The sequence below is a fragment of the Lytechinus variegatus genome, chromosome 14 (genome assembly GCF_018143015.1).
Source record: "Lytechinus variegatus isolate NC3 chromosome 14, Lvar_3.0, whole genome shotgun sequence".
Lineage (NCBI taxonomy): Eukaryota > Metazoa > Echinodermata > Echinoidea > Temnopleuroida > Toxopneustidae > Lytechinus > Lytechinus variegatus.
Genome location: NC_054753.1, coordinates 10,558,549 through 10,582,524, shown reverse-complemented (window position 1 = coordinate 10,582,524; position 23,976 = coordinate 10,558,549). Strand labels below are relative to the sequence as shown.

Below are 23,976 nucleotides of genomic sequence, written 5' to 3'. Positions count from 1 at the left end.
AACTATGCCGCAAGGCTATAAAGCTAATCTAGTTTAGAAGCCTATGCTCGTTCCCTCCCTTTGAAAGCAACCCCCTATCGCAGGTCTGTCAAAATTTCTGAACCCCTCTTTCGAGGGCATTTTGTTGGCTTTTTCTGCCTTGGAGACCCCCCTAAATCTGGAACACTGCTCAGTGTACCCCCATCTCAGGTGAGCTCTCATTCCAACAAAAGGACCGTACTTTATTTTCAAAATGAAATAATCCTGAATAAGCTTTCAAAACTAGCAGGAATTTCAGGAATTTGATCCCGGGATTTGATCAATTTTCTATGTTATTCGAGATATTTTATAACCCCACTTAAAATTTCTCAGGAGTCCAAAGAGAGAGATAAAAAACACCCCCTTTTTAAAGAAATCTCTGGGTGAAAATACAAATTACACCCCCTTTTTTACTTGTCCTGCGAAAAAGTACCCCTTTACCGGACAATGTGGGAACACACATGCGGACTATGATGCGGTCCTTCCGACCCCAGAGGGGGGGGGGGCGGGCCCATACTTCTCATGCACACATAATATTCAGAATCATGAGACTTGTCAACAAAATACATGTACTTGTTACTGCAGTACTACATCAAACATGCACGTAAATATTATGAACTACAATACATGGCCTACATATGTGATACCAGTAATATTTCATTCAAATGAGACTTATCATTGATAGCACAATGCATACCAGTAAGAATATCGCATTATACTTTAATAGAGTGAACCTTGAATAAATAAAAAAAAATTGAAAAAAAAAATCACATGAATGTCTGCATATGTGTAGTGTTAAACTTTTAATATGTCTGTAAAGCGCTTAGAGACGTCGTTCCGATGTATTAAGCGCCATATAAATGCAGAATATTATCATTTTACTTGCCTTAAATCCTGCTTTTTGTGATTGGCTGGTAAATGTCAATACTTTCCAGCAAATCGTTCTGATGAAAGTTCAATTATGCTACATAAAACTGATTATTTTTAGAGAAATATTTTTCAGTTATCCAGCAAGGATCCATGAAAATGTTCAAGAAACAAATCGTCTCATTCCACTTTCGTTTTCTGGTTGTTATTTTCTTGCAAAATAAAGCAAATAATCACTCATTGATGCCTCGAGCTAAATGATACATGGTCATTCATGCAGGCAGTTTCATAGCGGTAATAGATGTGTACACCTGCATGTAAGCCTACAAGCAAGTTAGTTCTACTTGCAGAGCCTACACGTACATGTATAGTCCTACGTCTGTTGACTTTCTCGATGACGTCATTGAGGAAACCTCAATGTATATCATTTTTATACAAATGCATTAGCCATTTCCAATTTGATCAAATAGACAGTGTTTACATATAAAATTTATGAACATCCGTATAGAATTTGCATTTTCATTTGCATTACTTTTTATGAAGGAAATACAGCTTTTATGGCCTACTGAGCCAGTGCCGTGCCTGCACATGGGAAATAATACATTCTTTGATTAGTGGTGATTTTTTACCTGATTACTAAGAAAGCATGAATGCTTGTAAGCAACCAGAAAACAGATGGCTTAAGGTCCTCTCCGAAGGACCTGGTACTGAGGATTAATTAATGCCTTACCAAAGGGCACTAACGCACCAAGTGGGAATCGAACCTACGTCACCGGAATACGAATCCCCGCTCTACCGACTGAGCTATCGTGCCTCCTCATTCAACTGCTGAACAAGCAACATTATTGGAGAATCCTGATAAATTAAATGGGGATGGAGACAATTGAGAACAGCTCAAGTCCTTAGACTTGAATATAATAACAAATGCACAGTATGATCTATAACATCAGCTATAAATCAAGTTGAATGATTTCATTAGCTTTAAAAAGTTGTTGCAAAATCATAACAAGTTTTATAAAATGGGCCACGGGTCCACGACCTTTCATAATCTGAAATAAGCCACATCAGATCCGCATCTATGAATTCATAGAAGGGGGTACAGCAATCTAATACCCCTTTCATAAACCTATCCTCCAATTAGCCGCCTAAGAGTAATGCGGATAATTCAATAAAAAAAATTGCGTTCATAAACTCTGAAAATAATGCGCACCATTTTTACGAGCGCCCGTCCTGAAAAAGGAGGATAATCATCATGGCAACCGCACACCCCCTCCGATGCAGTTGCATTGGAAAAAGGTGACCTTGTGACGGCTTCATGGCAATTATCCGCATTACTTTCGAAATGCGTTCATAAAGTCAAAATCTGGTCCCGATGCTGCTATTATGCGGATAATTGCAGCATCAAAATAATGCGGATAACTCTGGTCCTCCTCCGATTTTACGACCAAATTATGCTGCTATTAGCCGCATAATTGGGTTTATGAAAGGGGTATACCTATAACTGGACCTTTTCATCTCCGTATTTACCCCTTCTGCCTCTATCCCCTTTAGAAAACAAACAAATGAGACAGTGACCCCTTTTATACTAAGAAGGTGACTAAGATTTATGGTTAGAGTGTACACCAATTAATGACACATACAGAGAGCAAAATAACAATTACAATTATTGTTGCACGCGTCTACAGGTGAATATAGGCCTACACTGGGATTGATTGCACAGCTTGTGGGACATATAATAAAAGAACGAGGTCACCATATTCATCGTTGCATGTAAACTATAATACTATAATACAAAAAGCATTGTGCGCACTACTGGGGCAGTATTCTGAACATTATCTTTTCTCAATATTGTTTTTTTCAGAGACATGACAGAATCAGTATCATTGTGGATGTCATAAATTTTGTCATAAAAATTATCATTAATCTTGTCTCTTCTCTATAGCACACACACAAAAATATGTGAATTCATAAAAGCGCATAATTTCTTTACAATTAAAACATATCATTTATGACAGGATATAGCAGATATAAATTTTGTTATTTCTCTTTGCACCATTGTCCCGATACCATGAAGACTGGATGCCAAGCAAACAATGATGTTTGGATTAGATTTTTGTATGATACCCCGTCAGATCTATCTCTCTCTGGTGTCACACTACAGACACTAGACAATCGTCTGGAGCAAACACGGCATGAAATTCCTGTTTAGATCATCTGCGGTAATCGCGAGGTACATCGATCGTCTCACTTTGTACTTGCAAACTGCGTTGTCATGGCAAAATGTCAATCAACGATCGCTCAGATAAAGACTTGCGTTTGCTATGCCGAGTTTACGCCGAGACCATTTAGATCTACAGTCCAACAGAGGATCACGCCATGGGACCTCGCGATTGTGCTACCAGACTGTCTAGGGTAATATTCACCTTACGATTAACTCAGGATTCGTGCTTTGGGCTCTGTGCCGAGACCATGATTTAGATTTACAGCGGCCGAAAGATGACCTGTGGTAGCCTCCTCGGTTAATTCATGTTTGGTGGTAGATCTTAACAGGGTTTGACCCCTGCAGAAATTTAAGCGTGCCGCTTGCTAGTAACTAGCATGCGACTAGCAGGGCGCTCGCTTAATAAGCGAGTGCCTGCTAGCGAACAGTCCCTGCTCGCTAAAAGATCGCTTAACTATTACTCTGCACGCATATCACACGCTTATTAAGCTAGCCGCATGCTAGTTACTAGCATGCCGCAAGCTTGCGCAAGCTAGTCGCACGCTTCCCGCAAGCTTGGAAATTTCTGTAGGGGGAGTTTCACCCATCATCCATGACTATTTTCAAACACATCTTTTCACACTACAAGTAAAGTTAGGCCCTATTGCTAATTTTTTCCTCTGTATTTCCATTTTTTCTTTCATATCTTTCATATCTTTTGCGGCTAATAGCAGTATAATTTGGTCGTAAAATCGGAGGAGGACCAGAGTTATCCGCATTATTTTGATGCTGCTATTATCCGCATAATAGCAGCATCGGGACCAGATTTTTGACTTTATGAACGCATATCCAAATAATGCGGATAATTGCCAAGGTGCGGTCACAAGGTCACCCTTTTCCAACACCACCGCATCGGAGGGGGCGTGTCCAGTTGTCATGAAGATTATCCGCCTTTTTCAGGACGGGCGCTCGTAAAAATAGTGTGGATTATTTTCGGAGTTTGTGAACGCAATTTTTATTGAATTATCCGCATTACTCTTAGGCGGCTAATTGGCGGATGGGTTTATGAAAAGGGTATAAAATGGGTACAGGTTAGGACAACAGGTGGATATTGAATTCACTGGGACTAATTGTGCAGCTTGGGGGACCTCTAATAAAGAATGAGGTCATCATATTCATCACTTTATGACATGTTACATAACACCTTACTAAAGTAGGCCTACCTGCAGTATCGTACATGTACTACTGGTCTAAAGGGTGTACAGAAAAATAGAAAACCCAACTTTCATATTCTTAAAATATCATTATTATAATCACTTAAAGCAGAGAGTCAAAGACCCCTTGAAATACACGGTATTGAAAGATACATTGATTAGGTTTCTACATGTAGGACCATGTAAGCCAATCACTGAACATGAATCCTGTTCTGAAAGTAAGACACAAAATTATTGTTGGTTCACTTGCATGCTCAGGGCTCGAATTAATCCAAGGCCATCCAAGGCCATGGCCTTAGATGCCCTCAGAAATGGCCTTGATGCCCTTTCAAATATTTGTAGACTTAAGGCCAAAATAACTGCCCTTTTTTGCTGTGGCCTTGGTGCCCTGCGGTAATCCAGTGCATGTGCCCCATTGAAAAGTGCGTTTATTATTGATGCCCTTTTTTTGGTGGCCTTGGATGTCCCATAAAGTGAAAACTGCCTGCCCTTTCCCTTAAGTGCCCTTTTAAAAAATGGCCTTGCCCCTTTAAATTCTTAATTCGAGCCCTGCATGCTAAACAGTCTGTCTACAATGAACATCAAGGGCAAGTCCAAGAATTCACGCATGTTACATATGGGACATTTCAGAGGCTTTAATAACCTGAAAAATAGAGTTAAATGACTTTGGTTGTTATGGTTATGGTTGTTCCACCTTATATGTTTGTCATTTTGGCTCCGAAGAAGATTCTGCTAGGATCGAAAGCTTAGGCCCCTTTTGACTCTCTTAAATGACTTTTATTAGATAACATACCCACATGATGGTAGATATTTAGGAGCAGAATAACCATGCAAAAAATTGTGACATTGTATGACTATGATATTGAACTTTTAGAAAGAAAAGATGTGCTGTTATGTATGGGATGCAGAAAAAAGACAATTTTTTAAAATCATTTTTTGGAAGTTGAGAATTCTCTGAAAGTATTTCATTTGACACTTTGTATCTTTAAGAGTGTGATGAAAGTCACAAGACTCTAGTATATCTAAGGTAAGTTTCAAGTCATACGGCCAAACCCTCTAATTAAAAAATTAAGACACATTTTGTCTCCATAGAGAATGTACACAATTTTCCACATAATTATAAAAATTAAAATAATTTAAAAGATGTAAATAACAAAATAGCTTTTTTCTTTTAAAATGTTCTTTCGAGCCACAATTAATATGACTGAAAGGGAAATTAGCCATTTCAACAACTTATTTTCTTGTTTTTCATGAATTTCTTACATATTTCTGTTGTTTGTTTTATGTGTATTTTTCCATTTTCACATTTGTTTTGCTTCAATTGTTTTAATATATCTGTACAATAAAATATGTTGCAGCAATGCTGTCCATCTATTATTTTTTTTAGTGCTTAAGGGAAAATTTTTGAATAAACCTATTTTCATATAATAAAATACAAAAGAACAGGTGGGAATATGACATATGTTTGCTCATTGAATTTTCATGAAAACGTCCACAGAAATGTTTCACCAAAATAATGCAAATCTTTAAAATGTCATTTGTTATTCCTGGTCCAATCTTAATCAATTTTTCAGTGTTTTACTTGTTTGATTTTTCTTTATCTGGTCAATTCATATTATTTTCAGCTTGGAGTACCCCTTTAAAGCCTGTGTATAGCTTTGGTAAAGGGTTAATAATGTGATTGATAATCGAATATCATCTAATATGACAGTCTTACTGAAGCGTAGAGACCGTTAGATATTTTTCCAACTGCCACTTCTCTGAGAAAAATTCAAATATTCAAATCTTGGATATATAGCGCCCTCTCTCGGCGATGCTTGTTTTAAATTAAAAAAAATGGGCATTCAAGCACTTATCTTATAAATTTAGTGATTAGATATCCAAAAGTTACAGACAAAGAACATAACTTGAAAGTTTCAGCCCATTCCATGATTTGGAATAGCATTTAATTGAAAGACAAAAACACACAGATATTTTAATTTGATCGGGTGACCCGATCAAGTTAAATTTCCATGTAAAATCGCAAAATTTATCCTGTAAAACACATTTTCATTTCATATCCTCCACATCATAACTGTTATAGGGCATATCCATTCATATTAGCTAGCAATGAATTGGAATAGTGATAGGTGCATTTTGGTGAATTTACCAAAACTATACACAAGCTTTAAGGAACCGGATCCACCTACACGTACACATAAAGTATGTAATAAGCATTCTACAGGAAGAGTGTTCATACCTGCCCAATCACAAAATAAATGAACATTAAAAGAACTTGTTCATTTATCAAATTGCAAACCAGTGATAATTCATTTTGTGCATCCACACTCTAAACATACGAAGGCTCCATGGTACGAAGTTCCGAACCAGGGCCCCGTACCACAAAGGATAGCAATTAATCGCTAATTTCAAGGAACATACAGAACCTCGTTGGTTCCTTGTCATTCTTCTAAGCGAATTGCACAGTATGCAATGATGATATTGATAGTCCATCTCGTTTCGCAATTGATCGCTAACCTTTGTGTTGCGGGGCCCATGCAAAGTTCTTATGAAGTTCTGAGCCTGCAACAAGACTCGCATTCCTGCGATAGTTCTTGTACTTTTAAAAAGCAGGCATTATAGGCTACTGGTACTTCCTAATTTGTGAGGTTTTTCTTTTAGGGATAGTAAGTGTACTTGCTATTATAACTGTAAGTAAATTAGTAAAATACCAAGTATCTTTTTTATCGGAAGAGTGTGACAGTACTTTAGAGCACAAAGAACTACTAATCATTTTTTTATGAAGGATTGCTGTGGGTTTTCAATACAAACAGAAAATAATTGTCAGTGACTAAGGCATTGATAATCTTTTATTCTTTAATCCCGAAAGAACTTCAATTGTTTTGTATTATAATAGATCAGGCCACAACAAGGTCAAAATACAAAAGGCAACCTGTTTGAATTTCTCAGGAACTAGCAAGAATTCTGTGTTAGGGCCTTTTCACACATGAATCTTGAATCTACAAATTGTCTAATTTAGAATCATCGGACCTTTCACACGCTCACTCGAAAACTGTGATTTGAATTCGAATTCACAAGTGAAGGCGGTACATGTCCTTGGTGACTTGTCAATCATTGCACTGTATCAATATGATGAGTGCATGACAATTGTATTATACGGAAGTGCTTGAAAGGGCATGTACGCTCCGACCCCAAAAGATGTTCTGGAAGTCAAGCCTTTCACACGTAAAATTTGTACCCTAATTTGACTGAAACTCAACTGGAATTCACCTCCAGAGTAGAATTTGAATTCGTGATTGTGATAAGCATTCATGATTCTAGTTTTTGGTTTCAAGATGTGCTAATATTTTGTCTTTAGCCTTATTTCTCACTGGAATTATCATTCAAATTGCTATTTTTTACTGTGTGAAAGGGCAATATGAAAGGAGGAATACCACATCATGAAAAATAATCTTTGACCATGATTGTCTAGATTGTCTGTGAATTACATAGCGTGGAAAGATGAGGGGGTACCAGTATATTTGGGAAGGAGGGGGGGGGAGCTTCTTTTTTTCTTATGTTGGTTTGAGTGGCGATTATTCATAATTGTGAAACAAAACTAGAATCATGAACGCTAATCACAAACAAGGTGATCAAAAGGAGACCATAAAGGCAAAAGAAATAGTTGCAGCAAACAATTATTTCATGAGAAAGTCTTTCAAATCATGGTTAATTGCCACAACTTTATCATAGATCTAGTTCTAGTACATTTTTACATAAGGTCTTAGTGAAATCATGAAATCTTAGCTGAAAACCAGTTATAAATTCTGATGATCACTTCCACAAAAAGGCATATGTGGGACAGTGTATTAATATTGTTCATAAAATACATATTTTACGGAATTACGTCCTTATTTTGCCCATTTCTTGACAATCACACATTATTTTTCCAGAGCCATTTGGCACAATTTTCACTTGGGTGGTAATTTCATTGGATTCTGTTCGAACTTATTTTGAGATCGTTACCACAAAATGATATTTATCAGTTTAATTTCATCTTATTCAATGAAACAATATATGTATGCAAGGGTAATTGCAATGTGATGCATTTGTGACCCAGTACACACTTTTGATTTGACTTTTTCTTTTTAACTTTTTTTCTTCTCATTTGATTGAAAAAAATAGTTCTTTGAAAGATCATGGGGGGTTGCACCCCTCCTGCCCCATCCCCTCGGATCATTCATTCCTAAAGAAAATTCAAAGGGGGTGCTTATAACTCCTCTTGTTCACCCTGTCACACAACCCCAGAATAGGCAAAGGTACAATGCAGTTATTCCCAGAATAGCCAAACAAGAACAATTCCTAGTGCGAAGTAGTATCCAAACTTCCAGAGCATATTACAGAGAATAATTTTCCTGGTATCGCGTCACAATTTGCTCTGACACATTTTTGAAAGACTGCTATACATAAAGTCTTTTGTACAGCATATTTTTACATCGGCCTGTACATTACTTAGTTGAGAGCTTTTCTCTCATGACCAAAAATGCTATTCAAATTTGTAAAGCAAAATTATTCCCTGTGTTATGTATTCCTTGTGTGTCTTGACTTAATTCTGAAGATCTTCACTGACAATACATCTTTTGATTTTTTCTTTGATTCTTTCCTTATTTCACTATATATTTGTGTTTTTATTTTTCACTTTGTGCAAGCTGGATATCTGAAAAGCACGCTTCATTAAAATTTGAATAATAATCCGAAATAAATTTGTTCAAGACTTGTGCACTAATGTTGCAAAATGTCATACTCATATACCTGTATTAGTAGTACATATTTGAATCTCACAACTGTAAATTAGGTTATATGTATATTTATATTTTGCAATAGTGGTGTGCAATCATTTAAAAACAAATAATATGTACACATCAAAAACACATAATAAATGGCGGATGCATGCACAATATATGTAGATTCTATGCGCAGCAACAATAACAGTTTACACAATTTCCTTGACAACCGTTCCACATTCAATTTTATAAATTAAGATTCAAAATTAAATTCTGTCAACTACATGATTAGTTGATTAGGCTACATTTTGATGAAGCGTTTGAGTGAGACAAATATACTGTAGACAGCCATCAGGTTCGGCAGCCATATGAATCTTGATGCAAATTAAAAAGAATATATGAAATATTCTTAGTCAGAAAAACTTCATCAATTTTACGTCAGAAGCAAGAACTATATTTAATGAAAGTATCTTACCATTAACATAGTGACGGTAATAATATTTCCTTTCTTGCAAGTCAATTTCAATCAACAGCACACAGCAACCTTTCTTGGGGTACATTAAAGTTTCCAAGTCTTACCACGAAGGTCTCTCACTCTCGCCATATATCAAAATAATCCACAAGCGCTGCTACGCAGATGTCTCATCACACCAAATTAAGCCAATTTTGATCTTATTTCCAAGAGTTTGCAGAAGATACGGCGATAAGGAGTCACTGACTGAGCCTGAGAAGTCCCCAGGATTAAGCCCAGGTTATGGCCATCTTAAACATCCCGGAGTCTTCACTTCGGCAAGATCCTGCACGAATCATCCGTGGTTATCTGGACTCAAAATGAGTCGCACGTCATCGTTGCAGACAAGGCATTGCGGAGGGTACACTGACGTAAGGATTCCCTGGACAGAGGCAGCGGACACATACCTTCCTAATTAGTAGGAGAAGAGCTTTCTGGACCAAATAAGGGGCAACAATAGGATCACTCAGGAGCTCATGGGGTATAAGGGGACAATTCAAGGAAGGTGTCAAGTCGAGCAGAGGACAAAGATAGAGAGTGCAAGAGATACTTGCAAGTGCTAAGCCTCTTTCCATGTGATCGGACAAAGTGCATGCTGGGCTCTCAGATCTTATCCTCCCTCCACCCCCAACAATTGTTCGCAAATGCTAAATGACATCACAATAAAGTATGTAAAGCAATCCGAGTAAGATTTAAAGGCCAGAGGAAAACTCCCCAAGGATGTCAAATTGTGACAGAGCCAAACTACTTGAAGAGTACAAAGACTTAGAAGGAGGCAAGGACTGGGTGGATATATTGCTCTGTAATAATATAGGCAGGGTGACAATTATCACAAACAGTAGGATGACAATCATAATCAATAAATAAGATAGTTCACAACAGAGATTTTTTCTTTTAAGTGGTCTTCTGAAAAATTTGCCTGCTGGCAAAGTATTTTTGTTTATAAAAATTAGAATGATTGCTAAAATTAGAACTTGCTGAATGAATTGAATGTAATACATTGACTGTACACAAAACTGTTTGCTGGGAGGGGGGAGGAAACAAAGGTTCCCCCCCCCAAAAAAAAAAAATCAAAAACAAGGGAGCAAAACGACCAGGCTTGTCATTGGATCACTTTTGCATTCTGTTAAGTGAAAGTGAAGGATTTTGTGCATACGATTGATGAGTTTGTGAAAGTTTTCAATTGACATTTGTGGGGACAACTGCCCCCCCCCCCCCCCCCGCATATGGCCGTGTTATGATTACGTTGTATCACACCAAAATATGAAAACTTTGAAGTGATAATATCAAATCTTTTGGATTTAGTGCATGAATTGCGCATACAATGTTTAGATTACAATAAAACTACAACAGATTTCATTAAAAAGAATAGCCGAAAAAGAATTCATGACAAGACTTGGCACCGGAAAAAATCCTAAATTTGCAAGTGTATTATGTTTCCTTTAAGACGCTGAACTGAAAATCAATGTTCATAACATGTTCTTTTTTTTTTTTTGCACACCACCAACATCTATTTTTGGAATGATGAGTACATTTATGATTCTCATAAAATATATTCCTGGAGCTTACAAACATGCAATATCAAGAGAGAAAGGTAAAGATAGTGGCAACGGTATTAAATGAGAGAGGTGGGAAAGGGGTGCATAAATGTGAAAAGAAGAAAATGGAAGACATATAAAGAGGAACAGGAATAGAATGATAAAGGTGGTTTACAGAAAGGAAAAAAATTGATAGTAGAAAGAAGATAAAAGAAGGAGATGAAGAAAAATGAATGATTAAGATGATAAAGGATAAATAAAGAACTCTAAAGAGACGGAACAGGAGATATCGAGAGAGAGAGAGAACAGAAAATATTGAAAGGGATGAAAAGAAACTCAGAGAAGGGGGGAAGAACAAAATTCTGAACTTCCCTGCTTCGGACAAGTTCAACCACAACTCTGTCGTTGAACAGGAGCACAAAAGTGTCACCCCGATATCCTCAGGGAGGCTCAATAACAGGATGCTCGGGAGGAAATTCAAAGACTCTGTGGGGGAAGGCATGACCGGGTCCTGTAAAATTAGGACCAGAAATGTGAAAAATGATGTCAATTCAAATATATGACATTTGCTCATGGTGTTTAAGCCTCATTGGCTGCCTGTGATCGTGGGGTTAGTAAGTCATGTGATGTTATTATTTCCTTGAGTGGCCGAAGTGGGTATCGTAAGTACTAGAAGTACTCATAAAGAATTCAGCACATGTGCACACTTCACCATTACCAACAATGGAAAGCTATTACTGTGCATATTTATAGAAAAGCTTTTACACTTTGTTTCATCATCCAGATGATGTTTTCACATTCATCATTTTAAATTGCTGTAAGAGCACTTTCAATATCAAAAGAGCACTTTTTATTTTGAATGAAATTGTAAAGTTTTTCGTAAATCGGCACATCCTATTTATTGCTTGCAGAAAATAGAACCTTAGACTTTTCAAGCTCTATTTTAAAACTTAATTGCCTATTAAATACTTGAACTATTTATAATAATCATACTATTAATAATATTACAGATTTGTATGAGAGATGAAAACAAAATGGATACACTGTTAGAAAATTTATCCTTAAAATAAAAGAAGTTCCTGCAGCAGCGTCTCGAGAACACCTGTAATCTTACCAGATTGCGTAATCTTACAGGAAATTGGTATTTGGTGTATGGAACCTTACAAATTTCCTTTAATAAAACACCCTTTTTCCTTTTTTTAAACAGAACTGTTCTGTTAAGTTGCAGAATAATTCCTGTTTTATGAATTTACAGAATGATTCTGTTATTGCTTTATGCAAAATCTTCTTTCTTTTTTTCTGTAAAATCAGGGTTTTTTTAACAGTGTAGGCAAGGCTCGACATTAGCGGTGGCCCGGTGGCCCGGGGCCACCAAAAATTCATCTCGGGCAACCATTATTGAAAAAATGTTAAGTTTTGGTGGCCCGAATCGGGCAACCAATAATTTTCAAAGTAGCGCAATTTTTCTCCCGATTTTGCATGCATTTATCAACTTTCTACAGTTCAAATTGCAATCCAATCCGTCTTGCGCCTTTTTTGTTAATCTACACACAAATACACACACACACAAAGATTGCATAGTCATGACAGTATGTAGGCCTACCGCTGGCATACATTATTCAGCCGGCCGCGCCGGCTGTCTGGCTGAGCTTTGCATGCATGAAACCACTGCAGCTAGCTGTGCGATAGCAGACTATTCAGACTCAGGGAGCTGCGATACGAAATGTTACTGCCAAGAAATCTTCCCCAGAACTTTGAAAATCTACGTCAAAGTCACATTTTACACCAATGAAATGCCCTTCTACAGTCCATATTACTGAAACCTGATTATTTAAAAGCATTAAAAGGAGGAATTATTACCTCTCTTTTGACTCAAAAAGACCGATTTCCAAATGCATCAATACACATAAAACACAGAGGTGAGCATGATCGGTTCATCACGGACGGACATATGATAGATTTTGAAAGATTTGAAGGCTTGTAACAAATTAGTAATAAGATGAACAAGGTTCCTTTGTGTTTTATAGTGAAGGGTAGGACAAAGTATGTTGAATGATGAAAAAAGTTTGTTGCCATGGTTACCTACAAACATAGGTATCCACTAAATGTGCCATATCACGGACGGACATGATAGAAATGTGGTTTTTAGAATTTTTGTACATTTTTATTGCTTCTATCTAAACAGCTGTACATTTACCAATAATTGTTAATGCAACTAACACTGGGGTATGTTAGCTTCTATGTTCAGCATATTGAATTCGTAACCAATATCAAACTTCTGAGAGAATTGCAAATATTTTCCATCACGGACGGACATCTCAGACGGACATCACGGACGGACACAATCAAAATACAATGGAAGTACTCTGTAAGAAGTTCTTAATACTTTTTTTGGTAAACAAATGCTATTGTATTGATGATTTGTACATATTTTGATAATATTAAACAGTATTAGTTGCACAATCAAGTTGCTGCAACTTGATTAAGATGTAGCAACTTGATTTCTATGCTAGACGCACAGTATAATCTAGACATACGATTGCTCTAAACACAGTTCTTGTCAAAATCGAATGTAAAGAATATTGTCTTTTTAAATTGTAGAATACTAGTAGGTTCAAAATCAACAGCTAGTTGAATAATGATCATGTTGATACAAGTATTTTTATGATCATGATGATTTTTAGGCATTAATTTTCCAAGAGCAAAGATGTTTTTTTTAAGGTCCAAAAACTAAATCTAAAAGATCAACAGGTCGCTGATCGGCTGATCCTTATGCTTGTTTGTTGGAACAACACTTGTCAGGGGCTCTCTTTAAATCCATCTTTTGCACATATCAAAGCGGAGACACCCCATAACATCAACAGCCCTCATGTATTTAGGCCCTGACCGAATCCAAAATTGAAATTGATATTCCAATCCAAAGCTTATTAAAACTTCTAAACACTGCAGTGCAAGCTTTATGCATTTTCACAGTTTACCAGATAAGCAATTTGCTTAAAATTAGCTCCAAAATGGACTTTGAAAAAAGGTATTCATGTAATTTTCACAAACCTCAAGACTGTGATGTCATGTTCTGTTAGAAGCATTGTGAATCCATAGGTTTGTACATATGGAAAAAAATGATTTTTCTGCTTATCAGATTATGCATTGCATTCTACTTCTTCTCCATCACTTTCTGCAAGCTTGAATTGATGAAATCTACAGCTTTGGACTTGTTCTTGCCATACTTTGTTTCCCGCTTTTTTGGCATACACATGTACATGTAGCTTTTCAACTCTATCTGCATTCCAATGATGTTTAACAATTTTTCCTGACAACAATATAACCCCAATAATGGCCAAACAAAGATATCACAAAAAATTGTGAAGAGTTGTAGGTTTATTCCATTTGAGTTCTGAATAATTCTCAGAGCCATTTTTCACTGCAATAGAAGCTAAAATTAAATTCATAATCTGCTCAGCAAAGTTTCTCATTTGCATATATGAATCTTTCCACAAGTATTTCACTCGTCCGTCCGTGATGAAATTAATGTCCGTCCGTGATCATTTTTGATTGATTTATTACATGTATATGCATAAAATGTATGGATTTTAGCTATGTTAAAATGAAATGATGTACAGTGTCCAGTGAAAATACTTCTACACACTTTTATTTCTGTTTCTATTCTGATAAAGAATAAAAAGCTGAATCCATAGACATCTAATAAAAATGATCACAGACGGACATTAATTTCATCACGGACGGAAATGTTAACATCTACAAGGAAAGTTTACTTTCCATATTTTTTTCCTACTAATTTATGTTTGATGATAGATTAATGTTCAGAGTGCAAGACCATTAAAAAAAATTAGAGTAACTTTGAAAACAATGAAACTAGAGTGAAATGAATTTGAGTGAATTAACTTTGTCCGTCCGTGATGAAATTGATGTCCGTCCGTGATCATTTTTGATTGAGTTTATGATATGGATAAAATGTATGGATTTCAGCTATGTTCAAATAAAATGATGTACAGTGTTTAGAGAGATATCTCTAAACCTTTTTATTTTTTATTTCTATTCTGATAAAGAATAAAAAAACTTTTCATCTTTTTTTCCATCACGGACGGAAATGTCAAAATGGAAATGTTAACACCTACCAAAAAAATTACTTCCCAATATTTTTTTTCTACTATATTATGTCTGATAATAGAGTAATGTTCAGAGTGCAAGAACATCCAAACCAAATTAGAGTAACTTTAAAAACAATAAAACTAGAGTGAATTTAATTTGAGTAGAAATGTCCGTCCGTGATGAGAGGTAGCAGCACCCCCATGAATAAAATGTACTATTCCGGTACTTTTGGAATCATCAATCTTCATGAAACTTAGGTTTTTGAAACCTGAGATATCAAAGATTATTTTAAAAGCAAATTTGATGAAAGTACCTTAAAAAAAAATTTTCACCTCAATGCGAACCCTTAACCGATCATGCTCAGGTACGTACATCACAGTCCCACATGTGCATTTGTATGTATGTTGATATTTGGTTTATTTCGAAGCTGTGTCTCTTCTAGCCAAAAATAAATAGACAGCTTCTTTCTTTCTTGTTTATAAATGACTTCTTAAACCACTTTCAAGGAAGTAAATACTTTGGAAAGGCATTACATTGATATGAAATGTGAATTTTTTCAATCATTTTGTCAAATATAAGGAAGGAATTTTCTCTTTTTTCCAGATAACTTTTGCCGTTTTTTCTACAACCTGGGAACAATACAATTCTTTTATTCTCTTTCAATCATTTTTCATATTTACAATGATGGAACAGTTTATATATAACCACAAAATAAGCAAAGTAAAATAACAGCAAGCAATATTTACATACAAGATAAAGAATAGTGGTATGTGGTAGTGACTGCAAAATATTTCAGTTTGTTTTATTCATTTTTAATTAATGTTTTTCTTTATATTTTTCGGGCCACCAAACTTTACTAATGGGCCACCAAAAAAAATTATTTGAAGGTTTTGGTGGCCCGAACGGGCCACCACCAAAAAAAGTTAATGTGGAGCCTTGGTGTAGGGTGATTGAGAGGAGGATGTATTTGAATTTTGAAGGCATAGAGTCTGCAAATATTTGGCTCACTACACACCACTTTTTATGCCAAAAAGAATGATCTCCAGAAACTCTCTACATGTATCTACAAGAGCATTAGTATTAATATAAAGCCACAGAAAGGGGTATTTCATGAAGACATTGTAAAAATTACTTTGAAAATTGAAGATTAAGTGTTAGATTATTTCAACTCTTTCGTACTTGCACTTCCAAGCGTAATGACATGGAGAGAGTCAACCAGAGACTGGAAGGGTTAAAAAAGTGGTGCTGGACACTCCGGTCTAATGGAAATGACCCACTGCCATGGTCGCGAGTCCGAAACCTGATTGAATTAATTACAGCGACGGGCATCTGGGATCTCTCTCCATGGCAATGAATGCCAAATTCAGGGAGGAAATCTTGGTTCAAAAATGCCATTTTTAGCCCCAAGTTCCTCGCTCAGCGCGGGATGAGTCAGTTCCCCTCCAGTCTGGGGCAGACGGAGGGCAGGGTTGGCACCCCTCGGGGCTGTTGATGGTCACTTTCGTCATCTGTAGAGGTGGAGGGGGGGGGTAGGGGATGCACAAAATTTCTTCTCATTTAAAAATTGTAACTTGACATTACATATTCACTTGTCAAAGATCCACTGTGGGAAGGGCTGGTGGTCACCCCCCTCTCCCTGCCATTTTAAGTGGTGGTCAAAACTGGTGGGCTGTTGATGGTCACTTTCAGTATCCGTAGAGATGGTAAATTGCCACTTTGTCTACTGCCAAGTGCCAACTCACCCACTCACCAAATGGTCTACTTTCATTTACATGTAGTCTTATGCCATTCTGTCCATCAACTTTTCGTCTAACATCCATTTGGTCAAATCATCACTTCGTCTAATCACCATTTTGTCTATGCCATAGACAAAAATGTGATTAGACGAATGACCATTCCATCTCAAAACCAGTTGGTCTAATATCCATTCATTTTACACAATTAGTCTACAACTTCAGTCCAATTAGACCAAAAGGTATGGACTAAATGAAGTAGACCATGTGGCGAGTGGACGAAGTGATGGTGGACCAGATGATAGAAGAGTTGGCAATTGGACGAACTGGCATTAGACGAATTGGAAATAAATTGTAGAGATGAGGAGGGCGGGGGGGGGGGGGAGGGGTGCATGCAGGATGCACAAGGTTTTTTGTTCTCTAAAAATGTAACTTGGCATTAATCAATAGAAGGCGCTTGCCAAAGATCTTTCACTGATAGGGGGTTGGGTATTCACCCCTACCAAAAAGTGGTGGTTGAACACATTTTTTGCACCCCAAAAAGGTTGAAGGAGAAATAAAGAGGACAATGAATGAAGATTTCTGCATGAATTATGCGAATAGATTACACCTCAAGGAGAAGAAAAATAAGTGTACTTGAGCAAGTTGTATAGATCTTGAATGACTTCTCTGATTTCCTAAGACTTTGGTTCTAGCTTGTAAACAATTAATAGCAATAATTGTCAAATGGAATATCTTTCATTTTCACAATACCAGGATATTACACTCAAGACAAGAGAAGAGAGCCAAGAAGTACTCTCTCTGAACAGACGTTTATAATTCAAGAGGTGTGGTGTATCATAAAACTTTTCAAAAGTTAGTCATACAGGGATGTCGCCAAGGTTTCATAGAGGGGTTCAATCTTTTCTTACCTCTTCTTCTATTCCTCTCCTAATTTTTATTGCTTTTAACAATTCTGGGGGGTTCGATCAAACCCTTGAACCCCCAAACTTTGGGCTTGTTATAAATGACTTTACAATTATTCGAAATATATATGTAAAGCTGTGTAGAAATCTAATCAATTCTGTATAAGTCCAAGAATGTCCATTCTATTGGACACAAAAGTCACTTAGATCTAAGGGAAAACTCCCACATTTTCTTTAACATGATAAATAAAATGTCATCTTTTCATTTGGTATTCTAAGAACTTTGCTACAGATCTACATGTATTAATAAAGGTTGTATTGAAATTTGTCTACTGTGGAAGAACAGTCATTCAACTGTGTATGATAGAAACGGGTAAAATTAATGATAGGAGCGACGTTGATCAACCCCCCCAAAAAAAAAAAAAAAACTCTGTTATGTCTGAAGTCTGCCATTATTGGCCTAGAACTGCTACATTGTAATAAAGACAACATTCAACTCTACATGGTGGTAAAGACAACGTGTCATAATATGAGATTCAATGCAGTAATGCCTGGTTTCATCAAGTTCTTCAGTAAATTTCAGTCAATCACCCAGGAAAATAGCAGTCATACATTTTGTAGCTCACTTTACATAACATATACATGTAGGCCTATAATGTAGAACTGTAACTTTAAAATTTTCATGTTATGTCCAGATTTTTTGCATTCACAATTTTCACATCATACATTCCATCACAAATGTTATTGTTGGATTCTTTCAAACCGGTTAATATGATTTGTACAAAGATAACAAAAAGGATAACATTAGTTATGTAATAGAAATGGCAACTTTAATTCATCAAAAATATAATATTTCGAAATTCAATTGACAACATGCAACAAAGCAAAGGCACTCACGTGTGACGTACCCTCTTTTGAGAAAAAATGATTGAAAATTTAATGTTGGGCCTATTCAAAAGATAGCCAAATCACTTATTTACATATCAACCTGTTCGCTGGTGATGGCAGGCGCAGGCTGAGACCCCACAAAGACACGCGTACTGTTTATTGCATTACACGTAAACTCGAGAGTGGAATCGACTACCAGCCACCACCAGCAGAGAACGAAATGGATTAACTTGGCACCAGCACAACTCCGTACAATTAAAGAATCACATTCATAATTAAAAAAAAATATCATGATTAACTTTAAATATACTCACTTCCTATTTCTGTTTATCCAAACTTAGTTTCCCAGTTTCCGATCCAGCAACTTTCTGCAAACATAGAGCTATTACAGATGAGTAGTTTTTTTTTTATATCGCAGGCAGATAAGGTGAGCGGTAATGATATTTTGGTTGGAAGTCCTCAGTTGTTAGTCATAATAAAAATCCGGAAGTGGATTTTTGTTAACCCCTCTCTCTCTCGCTATCTCTGACAAGTGGCCTATTCAGGAAGCGTCCATCAAAAATACGGGAATAAACTATTTTATTCGAGCTCAATGTAATTATATTTAAATGATTAGCTGATTTCATTCAATAACAAATAATTTCTTATTATATGATGAATCTTGATAATGGATTTCATTGCAAAACTTTGCTACTATGTTGCCTTGATAACTATTACAGCATCTTCTCCTTACCCCTCTCTTCAAAATGGTATACCCCGATGGATGCAAAGATGGCGAGATAGGAGTGTCTGGTATTGGAAGCCGCCTTACCCGAAAAATCTCAAGCAACTTTTGACGAATCACCTGCTGTTCTTTAAGTGGCATTTATACGAAAGTACTTTGAAACTTCTATTGAATGGTAAATTGATTGCATTTACTTTCATTAATTTATATCATTTGTTATAACCGCTTAGTTTTTTATGAAAATTTGTCCGATGATGCTGCGGCTGTGTGAGTGAGAGAGGAAGCCGCCGCACTTTGATTGTGAATGAATGGCATGGACCGGTGCAGGCTGGGTGCATATGGGCCATGGCCCATGCCATGGACATGGTCATGATAGTAATGGTCAGTGGTGAATGATGTTGAATGAAAATGAATGTTGAACTAGTAAATTAGGCATGGTTTATATGTTAGGCCCTTTTGGTATTGCAGTTTCGCACTGGCCGACTTTGAATACATGTAAAAACGTGCATGACGTGAACATAAATTGTACGACAATAAAATACACGCCAGATGGTGGCCTGTGTAGAGCAGAAGAAGAAAAATGATGCAATAATCATGGCAAGTCTCAGACTCTGTTGTTACTTACATTTCGAGGTCAACAACATTGGTCAATAAACAATATGCTCACCAATTTTACAAATATTGTGATCGGGAATTGCAGTATTTCGACTCCAATCTAATCTTGACGTTATCATTCAAATTCACATACCGGTACATCGCTTTGCTTAATATTCAACAATGCAGCAACCTGCTGTAGATCTCCGGGATCAGCATAGGAAGAAGAAGAAGCTTTGCTTCTCTATAATTTTGATACGGACTAACTACATTGTACAATTTTTGTATGTTTTTATGGCCAAAAAAATAATAAAGAATAAAGTTAGTGACCAAAGATTTGCCTGTGCTTTGGCAGCTCACCTAGCCTTGATAACTCTGTTAATACATGTATGTTTAAAAAATAAATTTACTAAACTTTCACATCATGGAACCTTGGCACGCTGCACATAGATGCCAAGCGATACATGTAAACATGGCCTGGGTCATTACATTTACAGAATATCGCATCGCGCTCCTGCTTAAATTAAAGGAGGGAAAATAATATGGAAATTGCTTAAATTTCACATTTTACATCTCTATTTAAATCTTTGAAATGGCCATCTATTTTCCATAATTCCTTGAAATTATTTTTATTTAGTTGAAAACTATCAGGAAAATGAAGAATATTCAGCTCTTTCTTGAATCTTGATGTTACAATCAGTAAATATTGTAGTCCCACATGTAGACTTCCATGGTGTTGCAACATTAACTGAAAACGATCGTTTGATCATTTATCTTTTCACACTTGGTCAACACCATGAAAATCTACATATGGGACTACAATATTTACTGAGTTCAACATCATAAATCAGAGTCAGGAAAGAGGTAAATATTTTTCATTTCTTCGGTAGTTTCCAACTAAATCATATTATTTTCAAGGAATTGTGGAAAATAGATGCCTATTTCATGAATATGAAATTGTAAAATGTGAAATTTCAGCAACTTTTGGTGAAGGTTTTTTATTTTTTAACTAAGGAGCAAGATATTTTGTTCTCGTTTTTTTTTTTAGGAGCACGCTAGGAGCACCAGTGCGATCGCACTGATCAAAAATGAAGGTCTGAAAAATAAGAGGTTTACCAGTCTGCTCACTTACTTAACGTTCGCACGATGAACAACACAATGACATGACCTTTGACTTTCTTTGTGATGATGTACATACTGTACGCAGGTAAATACAGAGAGAAATGATGCGCATGCCTAGTTGATTGTGGTAGTACAAGATTCCTGGCCGACGTAGTGCATAGGTAGGACGTTTTCATGTAAAATGACGAGTGTAGAGTGCTAATTTTGTTTTTTACTCAATCCAACTGGCATACCGCCATCTACTGGTAATTAGTACTCTAAACTCTCTGTATTTCGTCTGTTTTTGACGATCGCGGATAATCACTGTCCCTAGATGTATATGAGAGTGGAAGGATGATATTCTTTTTCTTCCCCTATGCACCTCAACAATGCCAGTAAAACCCATCTCCACACTCGTAATCTTCACACAACCCGCCAAAACTTCCTCAGCAACTTTTCTAGCTCTAACAACCCTTCTGAAGTGTCTGCATTCATTTCTACAGATACCAGCGATCTCTGACCTTAAAGGTAAATGCTAGTTGTGGTAATGATATCAAAATAAGTTCGTACAGAATCCAATGAAATGACCACCAAAGTGTCTGTTTGTATTATGTGCCAAATGATTCTGGAAGAAATTGTGTAATTGCTGAGAAATCAGCAAATAAGCAAAGGATTCGGGTCAAGCATCAGGCCCGACATTCAAAGCAATAATTATACACTGTCCCACATGCGCTTATCTGTGTTGGTGATCTTCAGTCTGAACATTTTTCAGCGTAGATTCAAGGTTTCACAAAGTTCAGTTTATGTAACTGTACCAGATCTAGATCCTCGATGATATACTGACAAGCCTTGTTTTACAGACTTTCTCATGAAATCAGTGTTTACTGCAACAGTCCTTCACGTTTATAAATTTGTGGAGCTCAATAAATCGCTCTCCTTTTTTTTTTTGAGGAGCTCAATTGAGCTGAGAATCGCTCTCTGTGAGGAGCTCAAATCAATTCGTTACAATACATGTATTATAAATTGTAGATTTTTCTTAACATTGTATATATGTAATAGGTGTGTTAGCTATTAATTAATCTGTGGTGAAACTAGGCCTGGGTTACGTCAATTCGTTTAAAAGACGTCGTACGTGCTCCAAAAAAAATACAAATAAAATAATAATTAAAAAAAAAAAAATGCTAAAATTTCACATCTTTAAATCCATGAAATGGCCTTCTTTTTTCCATAATTCCTTGAAATTACTTTGATTTAGTTGAAAACTATCAGAAAAATGAAGAATATTCACCACTTTCCCGACTCTGATTTGAACTTACCTCGGTACATGTTGTAGTCCCACATGTAGACTTCCATGGTGTTGCCATAAAAATCTAGATATGGGACTGCAATATTTACCAAGATTAGATTAAAATCAGAGTCGGGAAAAAGATGAATATTCTTCATTTTTCTGATAGTTTTCAACTAAATCAAAGTAATTTCAAGGAATTATGGAAAAAAGAAGGCAATTTCATGGATTTAAAGATGTGAAATTTTAGCAAATTTTTTTTATCAATTTTTTTTTTGAGGAGCGCAATTTTTTGCCCTCCTTATTTTTTTTAAGGAGCGCGGTAGGAGCGCCGGCACGATCGCGCTCCTCAAAAATGAAGGTCTGCTGCAACTACTGGAATTTCTCTTTAACAGAGGAAGGATACAAGAGTGAGATACGTGCACTGATGAAATGAACAGAAGTGAATTTCACAATTATGTTTACCTTCTGTTATCACAAAATGCGAATGATCCTCGCTCGCTTCAGGGATTTTCTTAGAAATAGATTTGATGCAAAATGTTAACTCTCATAAATAAATCAGTGGTCAGCTACATCTCAGGAGTATTAAAACCACAGTGCACAAATAGTGTTTGCCACATAGGTTCCCATTTCAACAAGACGAGACACAACAGTGGTTACATGTAAGTCAATTGCTCTGATAGAAACTCTTTGAATTAAAGTAAGCAGCGCCAGCAATAGACTGAAAAATCAGTCTATTTCGGTCTGGGGTATGCTCTGCTGAGACTTCGTCTGGCTACATGGCATTGGAAGGAGGACTGTAAAAAATAACACATTTTTAAAAAAAATCCTCCTGCATCAGCAGGTCATGAGATGTGTTTTAATTCCAGGGATGCCACTTTTCAGACTGAAGCCTAAATTCATCCTTTTTCGCCAAATAATAGAAAACACCTTTTTCATAAAGTCACAGGGTAATTTTACCAGAAGATTTCAGACGTTTCTATCAAGCCTGGATATAGTAAGCTACTGGACGATGGTGCATGTCTTGTCATGAAGAAATAACGTGAGATTTTCACAATTTGTATTTAATGCAAGTTGACCCAACACAAGTTATGTATACAATTCAAATTTCTGCGGCGCCCTTTGACATGTAATGATCACAAACATTCCATCTTCCAATGTTTTCTCCGTTGTTATTTTCAAATCGGTTAAAGGGGGAACCCAACCCTAGTCATAAAATGTTGTGTGGGGAAAGGAGAAAAAAAAGAAATATGAAAGTTTGATGGAAATCAAGTCTCAACCCAAAAGAAAGTTATGACTGTTTTAAAATTGAGATCCCTAAAAGTATGTAAATTTCAAATTGGCAACTTGGTAAGTAAATTATGACAAGTGGAAGGACAACTTTCCCATAGGTCATGTTATAAAGGATTTATGTTTTTTTTTCTAGTACCTATTCCCTTTGGGCAGTAATCTAAATATAACCAATGTAGCATAATGCTTTATATCCTCATGAAAGAAAGATATAGTTTGAATTAAAACTTTTGAA

The 23,976-nt window shown here is 36.3% G+C and overlaps 1 protein-coding gene across 1 annotated transcript in view; it reads right to left on the bottom strand.

Moving 5' to 3' along the window:
• The window catches only part of LOC121427666, a 107,686-nt gene extending 88,467 nt beyond the window's left edge, over positions 1-19,219 (bottom strand). Inside the window, exon 1 of the mRNA XM_041624180.1 lies at positions 19,062-19,219. The gene's annotated coding sequence lies outside the window, so the exon portion shown is untranslated. The remainder of the gene's footprint in view (positions 1-19,061) is intronic.
• Positions 19,220-23,976: the final 4,757 nt, after the last annotated feature.